The 8,523-nt window shown below is 44.7% G+C and overlaps 1 long non-coding RNA gene across 1 annotated transcript; it reads right to left on the bottom strand.

The window, feature by feature from the left end:
• Positions 1-2,041: 2,041 nt before the first annotated feature.
• LOC141929012 (uncharacterized) lies at positions 2,042-3,191 on the bottom strand. Its single transcript, XR_012624938.1, has 3 exons — positions 3,175-3,191; positions 2,430-2,544; positions 2,042-2,060 (listed from the first exon to the last, which is right to left on the bottom strand). It is a non-coding gene; the product is annotated as an uncharacterized LOC141929012 (long non-coding RNA).
• Positions 3,192-8,523: the final 5,332 nt, after the last annotated feature.

Here is an 8,523-nt window from a genome sequence, read left to right as displayed (position 1 = left end):
GCACTAATTTTCTTCCTGAGAGTTATCACTTACCCTCAGAGGTTCTGTCTCTTTTTTTTTGGGAAAGTTAATTCAAACCAAGAAATACTACAATTTTAAAGTGAAATAGCTATTTTGGACGGATGCTATAGAAACTGCTGTTTTAGAGCAAAAATGCCTTTGGAAATTCATTAAGCTAATCCACAATAAAAAAACTCTCTCAACCTGGAATATGTTTATAAGACAAGTTAATCAGAAATAGTTTTAGTGGGACAGCCATTCCAGAATAACCCTTTGAACTCCTGCTACAGCTGTGATTACTCTTCTGCTCCCTCTCTCTTTTCTCTGCTGCTCTGTCTCCTTCAAGCACACACAATATGCATATAAACAAGACCCAACAAATCCTTTTCACCAACATGCCTTGATTTTTGTGTGGTGATGTGTGTTTGGTAGGGGGATCAACTACTACTTCATACAGGACTTAAACTGTTTCTGACAACCTTCTTAATAGGCAATGCCGTCCAGCCCAGCAGGGCTTCTCTGGAGCCCCAGCGGTAGCAGTGTCCCAGCTTTAACAGAAGGAAACAGAGATATTGGGACTCAATTTAGATAAAGTGACACAACAAATTGACGTCAAACAGGATTAGTACCTTCGTATCTTGGTTCCTCGGTAAATACTTTAAATCAACAAGTTACTCGCCTTAATTCCCGTCTCTCAAAGGTATGAATTAATTTTTGCTTTCAAATCAACTTTCTTGTGAGATATTGAAGCATTCGGGAATAATTCACGATGAAATTAATTTAACACGGCGTAAATCCTGAATAGTAGCATATGTACATACCAGAATACAGAATGAGGACCCTGCTAGTATCTAAAAGCACCAGTAACACAAAACCCTAGCTTAGCACATCTTAAAATCAGACACATCCAGTTGGGCAGACAGCACAGAGTTGACTGAGAACTTCCTTACAACCAGCCTTAGAAGAGTTGAGAGCTGAAGCCGTGAAGCCAGGTCATCTTGTAGAGGCTGGAAAGAAAAATGCTGCCCAGACCTGATGACCCAGAACCGTCTGGGGAAAAGGTGGTAGTGGTACAGAGACACACATTTCTTCTTGCTTTTTCAATTTCATTCACAAGGTTAAGGATCCTTGTCACACATACTTGCTATGAGACTATTGTCCAATCACTCCCTACCCAAGCAGTGAAACATTATTCTACACGTCCAAATTCATCCTTATAAGGAAGAAGCTGGAACAAGTTTCTTATGTAAGGAACTTCCATTGCTACTGTCATTTCACAGAAAATGGGGCAAATTTATTTTTGTTTTTAAAAACAAACAGAAAAAAAACCCACAAACCTAGCCTAAAAACAAAGCAATACCAAAATGAAAAATTTGCTGTGAGTCACCTAAAGCGCACCAGGGAATCCCCAGAACTTCTTTGATTAGAGAGTAATGATTTGCATACAGACACATAAAAGGGACCTGAGCTAGGAAATAACACTCCCTCTTTCATTTGAACAAATACCAACTATTGATGCATGTCATGAGCTGTGAGATGCAAATGGATTTCAGAAGACTGTGGGCCCATCTGCAAGTTATTTACCCTGCGGAGGGAGTGACTTGCAGCAGTGTTTGTTCTTCTGCTGTGGAGAAGAACAACCCACAGTATAACCATGTAATAATCCTGTGTTATAATCCTTCAAAACAAAACCAAAAACCCCACCAAACTAGGACTTGCAATGAAAATGCTTTAATCTCACCTGTGCATGCCAGAGCAGGCTGGGACACAGACGGGACACTGCTGAGTTACACCACCGTGTCACAGTGGGGTAAGGCTTGATGCTGGGAGGAACTCTGAATCCTCCAGCTGCTTTCACATTGCAAATACATCACCAGAGCCCAAGGAAAGTGCTGGACAATGGGATATTAATTTACATCCTGACATGCTGCAGCCAAGCAAGGGACTAGGATGGCAGTGAAAGCAACCAGAGGGAAGAGTTTCTCAAGGATAACTTGGAGATGTTAAGACTTGAAAGTCCAGAGGGAGCCTCGCCACTGAGCAGCTGTCTGCACAGGGAACTGGAGGAGAAACCGAGAAAGCCTCGGAGTTAACAAGTTATGGGGTAAGGCAGAAAACTGAAACAAGCTGCCTGCAGCAGAACTTGGTCAGCCCAGTTAAAGCTCAGATGAAGCTAAGTCTTCGCTTTAGACTAATATTTACACTGCTTCTTCTCCCATGTTCGTGAGTCTACAGAAATCCTACCCCATTGCACTGTTATTTCTTTATAAAGTGATTAATACAGGTTAGCTTGTTTGAAAGCAGGGAAGAAGGCCAGTCTACTTAATTCAAACCACAGTGAAGTCTCATGCAAGACCACATCACATCAGCATTTCTCTGTTCAACGCTCTCATAAAACATGGGAAAGTCACGTTAACTTTAACAGACACCTGCATTTATCTTGGTGGTAGCTGTATCAGGTTGCTACATGCCACAGGAGAGTGAGGTAGAAGGCAACGTGATGCTTGGTGTCACATTGTGCTGCAGTTCAAAGGAAGTCGGCTTCTGTACAGGAGAAAGTAATTAGCTGGGAACAATGGGTATGTCCTGGAATGGCAGTCTGGGGTGGGAGCGCTGGGCTGGATCCAGCCATGGCTGGGAGGGCTGATGGAGTAGGCTAATGGTTGGCTAGCTAGGACAGGAAAAATAAACTGCCTTATTTCATACTTTTACCTTTCACAGTGTCTAAATAATATGTCTACGCATTTAAGTTTTCTGTTTAAACACAGTTAAAATCATAAAACCAGAAATTGAAACATCTACCAGAAGAAAACACAGCAGACAAATCATAAGAAGATTCTCAGGCACCAATATAACTGGATGCAAAGGCAACTGCAGGAGCAGTAATTTCAAAATAACAGTGTTTTACAGGACATGATGCACCAGGGCTCACGCTGCGACACCGCTCACTAAAGCACAGCTGCTGGGGTTACCGCAGAAATTTACCTGCAGCAATATAAGGCCTTACCATGGACTAAGTGTGTATGAACTTATTTAGCCAATTACCATAATCTGTGTTGAATGCCATGTTGTCCTGATGAACTGGAGTGCTATCTTACCCGAACTAACCAGCACAGAGCCGGTCGAGGTACGCCTGACATACTTAACAGCCAGACTTTACATCTGCTGACTTACCAAAATACTAGTCTTTTTATTTCTGTTGCCTGCTCAGACACGTTATAAGTGACTTGCTGCATTTTGTACCACTTCAGATGGGGCTGTAACAGCAAAAAAAAGGAATTTAGTAATACCTTGGACCAAAGACAGTAGTCTCAGTGCAATGCTCCTGATTTCATATATATTCTAAATAGATTGTTCGCAATGGAGAAATCAGAAATTAAGCTATTTCCCTTTCCTTTGCATTTCTAAAGATCTTCATGTGACTTCATCCCACGGGTGAGGCTGTGCTTACTAACTGTTGCCTCGAAGTACATCATTATCTACAAGATGGATTCAGCAGAACAATGAGGGAGGCATCACTAACCGTATTTTACAGAAAGGGAAACCAAAACACAGAGCCATGAGGTCTCTCCCCCAAGGGCCATCTACTGAAACCAGTGACCGTTCTCCTGGCAAGAGTGGAGCTTCAAGCACATGCTGAGTCCCAGTGACAATAAAGGAGAAGGCATGCTGCCGGCCCTCCACGCAAATTAGAAGACTCCCTTAAAAATCATTTTGTCAGAAAATCTCACCACCATGCATTACCCCTGAAAATGTCCCTGCTGCAGATGTTTGCCACAGGTGGAACGGCCGTTCCTAGATGGAGGTCAGTGCCGGGCTCCTGAGTGGGCTCAGTTGGACCAGCAAGGCTGGCAGCACAAGGCTCGCTTTGAAGCGTGGATCAAATACAAGCCATGATTGTTCCTGTGGCACTGAGCAGGAAACCTCATTCCAGCAACCAGAAATGAGACGTTAAAGCACAAATTTCAAAACTTGTTGCCACAGAAGAGGCCTCCACCATGTGGCCCTTCAAGCTATGATATTATTAGGGGGGTGTGAAACACTTGTCAAGGATTAATCTTTCTTAGAGAAGCTTTCAAGGAACATTTATAGGAAAACCATTGCTGTAAACTTTACAAATCCATCTGTACACAGAAGTTATATGTATAAACATATAAACAGTAGCTTCAAAATAAATTCATTTTGACTGGAGGAGGTTGGGTACCTCCAGCAGCAGATCTGAGGAAACCTCTGCAAAAGCAGATGGTTCTGCTATAAAGGCAGGAGCTGGAGAGAGGGCATTTATTCATGAACCATATCCAAGCCCCTCCCAGTCCAAGCCAAAGAGAAGTATACCAGTTCTCAATAGATGAGTGACCAGAGACGATTGGTGGTGTATTGGTTTAAAGCCACTCTTTCAGCTACACTGGTGCAAAGCTGTTTGCAGGTCAAGTCTCAGAAAAAGTATTTCTAAAGTGCAGTTTCACCTGAAGAGCCAGGAAACTGGGATTTACAGCACCATGCTCCATTGGAAGATGGTACTCCTAATCCCTGAAGCTCTACTGCCTTATTCCTGTTATTAGGGCTGCCAAGGAGCCCTCAGAGTACAGCCTGCAACTGCACCTCCACACCAGCTCCTCCAACTGCCCCCAGGGCTTTTTGAGCTCCTTTAGACCCCCACAATTTCTGTTCCCAACAGGCACAGCCTTGACAGGAGCATGCCTCCTCACAGTGTCCATGAGGAGCAGACTGCCCAGGTCCTGATGGTCAGCTGTTCTTCATCTAAATCTCCATGGGGCTCATATTGCTTCAGAGAGGGGTTGATCTTCACCAGCAGTTTGCAGGGATGACTGTCAGCCAGCAGCCAGTTTTCTGAGGGTGGTTCTCCCAACCCTGGCACAGAGATCATGTTGGGAACGGGAAGACACATGCATGGAACTGAAGCCTGTTCCCATCAGCTGAGGTTTGGACTGTGGAAGTGCGCTTAGGTGGTGAAACATAATCAGCTTCAAGTGTCTGCATGACACCACGCAGTCAGAAACGGGGACAGGAGCATCGCTCCTGCCTGATGCTCGTCAGCAAGCCACCTCAGGTGCACCACTGAGGGGTGAGGAGATCTCTGCAGATGTGCCTAGCTCCCCCCAGGCAGTTCCCTGCAGAGAAGTGAATTTATCCAAACTGTATCTACAAAGGCTCCACTCCCAGGATTTCTTCTAATCGCAAACATCTGAATAACTGTGTCAAACACTTATGTGCACGATGACCAGCAACACAAGCACTTCTTTCTGATGTTGAGGTCATCTGAAGCCACGTAAGTTATGTCTGTTAGCTAGAGAGCTTGCTGGTCATGTTTGCATGGGGGAAAAAAAAGCAGCAAGAATGAGGATGCATTCTGGGAAGGATTACTGAACTGACAGAGAAGAAAGTGCAATTTAGCGCTAAAAATAATGGTAACACAAGGAGATTGCTGGATAGATTCTCCGGTTATGCCGGTGGGCACTGGAGAGGAATCAAAGAGACAGATTCCTACAGGAGCAAAGCATGCTGACTGCTGAACACTTTACCTAAATGGATCCTATGGGCACAAACACAGCTGCTAAATGCTAAACATTTGCAAAAATGCAAGCTAGAGCTCTCTAAGGCCCACAGGCTGACTACAACCTGTCCAAGACCTACGCAGTGTGCCACATAGCCACTAGCATGCTGGGTTCAGAAACTGGATTCACACTGGTGGTCTCAGCGGAGAGGTGACAGGCTAAGGACACCTGCACTGTCTGATGTGCTTCAGGAGAGTGTTTCCCACAGTGTCTCCCTGAACACTGGGATATTTACAGCTGCTACCCACATCTCTGCGGGCTTCCCCTGAGGGCAGAGGAGCAAGGACAGGAACTTCAGTGGAAATGCAAGTGGGACTTTCAGTGATTAGTAATATCTTAGTCCAAAAGCAAGCATAAACCTGGACAGGAATCTCCTCTTGGACCACTGGCTATCACCAGCAGCTCTCTGTGCCATTTTCTTTTCCAGCTCCCAATTCACGGGCTGAATTCACACCTTTACTCGGTCATTTTTTGTCCTTCACACAATGCAGCTCCAACTCTGGTGGCTCCTTGCTCTAAGGGAGACGGTCTTTCCTTTTGTCAGCCTCTGTATAACCCTTTCCAGGGTCCAAATAGGCCAGTGCTTTTCCTAAGCTCTAAACAGAAATTAAAACAAATTGCCATTTGACCAGTTACACAAAACAAAACCTCCTTCAGGAGGTATGATTTGTGGATTAAAGTTTTTTCCTTTGAGCTCAACGCAACCTAAAAATCTCTTCCGGCAGCTTATCACAATTTAGCTAACCCCAATCCTTAAAAGACTTCTCTATCTCAGCACACCAACGAAGGTCTTTGTCAGGGAATTTCCAAAAGCCCTCGGCAAACCTGCTGCACACAGGGTATAGTACAGGCTTCTGAATATCACAAAATGTCTGAGATGCCAGAGTGAGAAGTGGGGGTTTGGATGTCAGGAACAGAACAAGCCTGGGCATTATTTCACTTTGAAACCTTTTGCCAGTCATCTGGAAACTCATCACATTGTTCTGTGAGCATGGAAAATGGGGGGCTTCAGCCAGAGCACACTGCTCCTCACATCCAGGCTTTATGTGGTCCTGGAGAGGTGGCAGCGGCTCCCTTGGGTAGACTGGAACTGGTCAGTGAAACAAAAATGATGGAAAACAACTCAAAATCCCTCCTGATTTCCAGCTGCTTCTTCACAGACTGTGCTTCTCTCACCCTCTGAGACATGCATGAACATGAGACTAAAACGTGTGCAGTCCAAGGGATTAACCAAAGGATGCAATGAATTTGTTGGGAAAAAGCAGACTACATGCCTGCAGTAATGAAGGCCATAAAGAGATGGCTGTTAAACACTGTCACAGGCTTCTTTGGTAATGTTTGTCTATTCATAATAGCTCTGTGTTGTAGCCCTCTTAAAACCCAGAAAATATTATCATGATGTAATCTTACCAGTTTCATGGACAAGACCACACTTAAGAGAATACCTGAAAGCCTGGATAGGCAAAGAGAATATTTTCATTATATTCATCTAAAGAGCAAGATAAACTCCACAACCAGCAGAAAATGCATTCACATGAACTTATTTGCAGTGGAGCTACATCTTGCTAAACAACCCAAAATTAGCTGCTGCCTGGAGCTCAAGCTCTATGAAAATATGTCTGTGCCTCCTTGAAAAAGTAGAACATCATATACAAGTACTTACTAGCACACACAGAGTTAACATCTGTGCGTTGCCCTCTTAAACAGAACTGGTTTTGAGATGTATTTGTTTAAACAAGTTAACAGAAATGTCAGAGGCCATTTCACCAACTGCATGTGACGACAGCCGCCTTCCTCCTCTATCAGCAGAGAACAATTACACACTGGGAAACAAGGGCTTACTAATGTTGAGTCAGAGCAGGAAAATCTGTCCAGAAAATACATGCAAATGAAAAAAACACAGACTTTGCATTCTGTTTTCCCCCTCTTCCTCCTTTCTTCCCTCAAATAACATGAGCTAAGCAGAGACTGCCTCTCCTACTCTGGCTTGAAGAGCCCCATGGAAGAATTTGGCACATCAACAGCTTCATCTGTTCCCACAACTCCCGCATGGGTATTGGTAGTAAATAGGATGTCTGGATAAATCCTAGCTAAGGTTAATGACTTCTGGTTATCTCAGAGCAGGAAACTTTTCCAGGAGTATCAGGAAACAGCATGTCTTTCCAAGGATGGGCTTGTGCATAAAGCACAAGAGCTCTTGGATTTACTCCAAGATGAGAAGCTCTGGACTTTCTATAACTGCATGGACAAACCATGCTGGTGTTTCCCTCCAACCATAAGTCCGACTGCAGGGGATGTGGGAGGCTACCTTCCTTCACCTGTGTAAAGAACCCAGGGCCAAAGGGCTTCTGAAGTGCTGGGCATAAGGGCCTGCAGAGAATTCCATTTTCTTTGACTGTAAGAGCCATCTCGTCAATGTTTAAATGTAAATACTGACTAATAGTCATGCACACACAGGAACTTACTGACAAGATCAACTGTGAAACCCCAAGTTCTCTCCCATGTACACCCCTCCTCGCCACCTCTCCTCTTTTCCACACCAGAGGTGACTTTTGCAAAACTTCCCTAATGTCAGGAGGATCCCCGTATTTTCTCCCCCAAAGTGCTGCATTCCCACTCTGACACCTTTTGGAGAAACCACGCCACCGGTTTTCCCTGCCTACAGGCAGCAAAGCAGCCCCGGTGTGGGCACTGGCAGGGCCACGCTGCACCGTGTCTGGACTTCAGCCAGCGGCAGAGAGCTCTGGCTGCGGCCCCTGCCTTAGACCTGGCCCTGCAGGCACCAGTGGTGCTGAGCAGAAGGCGCTGTTTGAAGCCAAATTTAAGGTCAGTCCTAATAAAGCACATGGCAGCAGTCTAATCACAGCAACAAAAAAAGATGTTGATGCTTTTCTCTTGAATGTGGATCATGAAAACAAGCTGTACCTGAATCAGGCACAGCTGACAG

Source organism: Strix aluco, chromosome 12, assembly GCF_031877795.1.
Source record: "Strix aluco isolate bStrAlu1 chromosome 12, bStrAlu1.hap1, whole genome shotgun sequence".
In the NCBI taxonomy this organism is placed as follows: domain Eukaryota; kingdom Metazoa; phylum Chordata; class Aves; order Strigiformes; family Strigidae; genus Strix; species Strix aluco.
The sequence above is the reverse complement of the archived record's forward strand: the minus strand, read 5'-3'. Positions and strand labels throughout refer to the sequence as shown.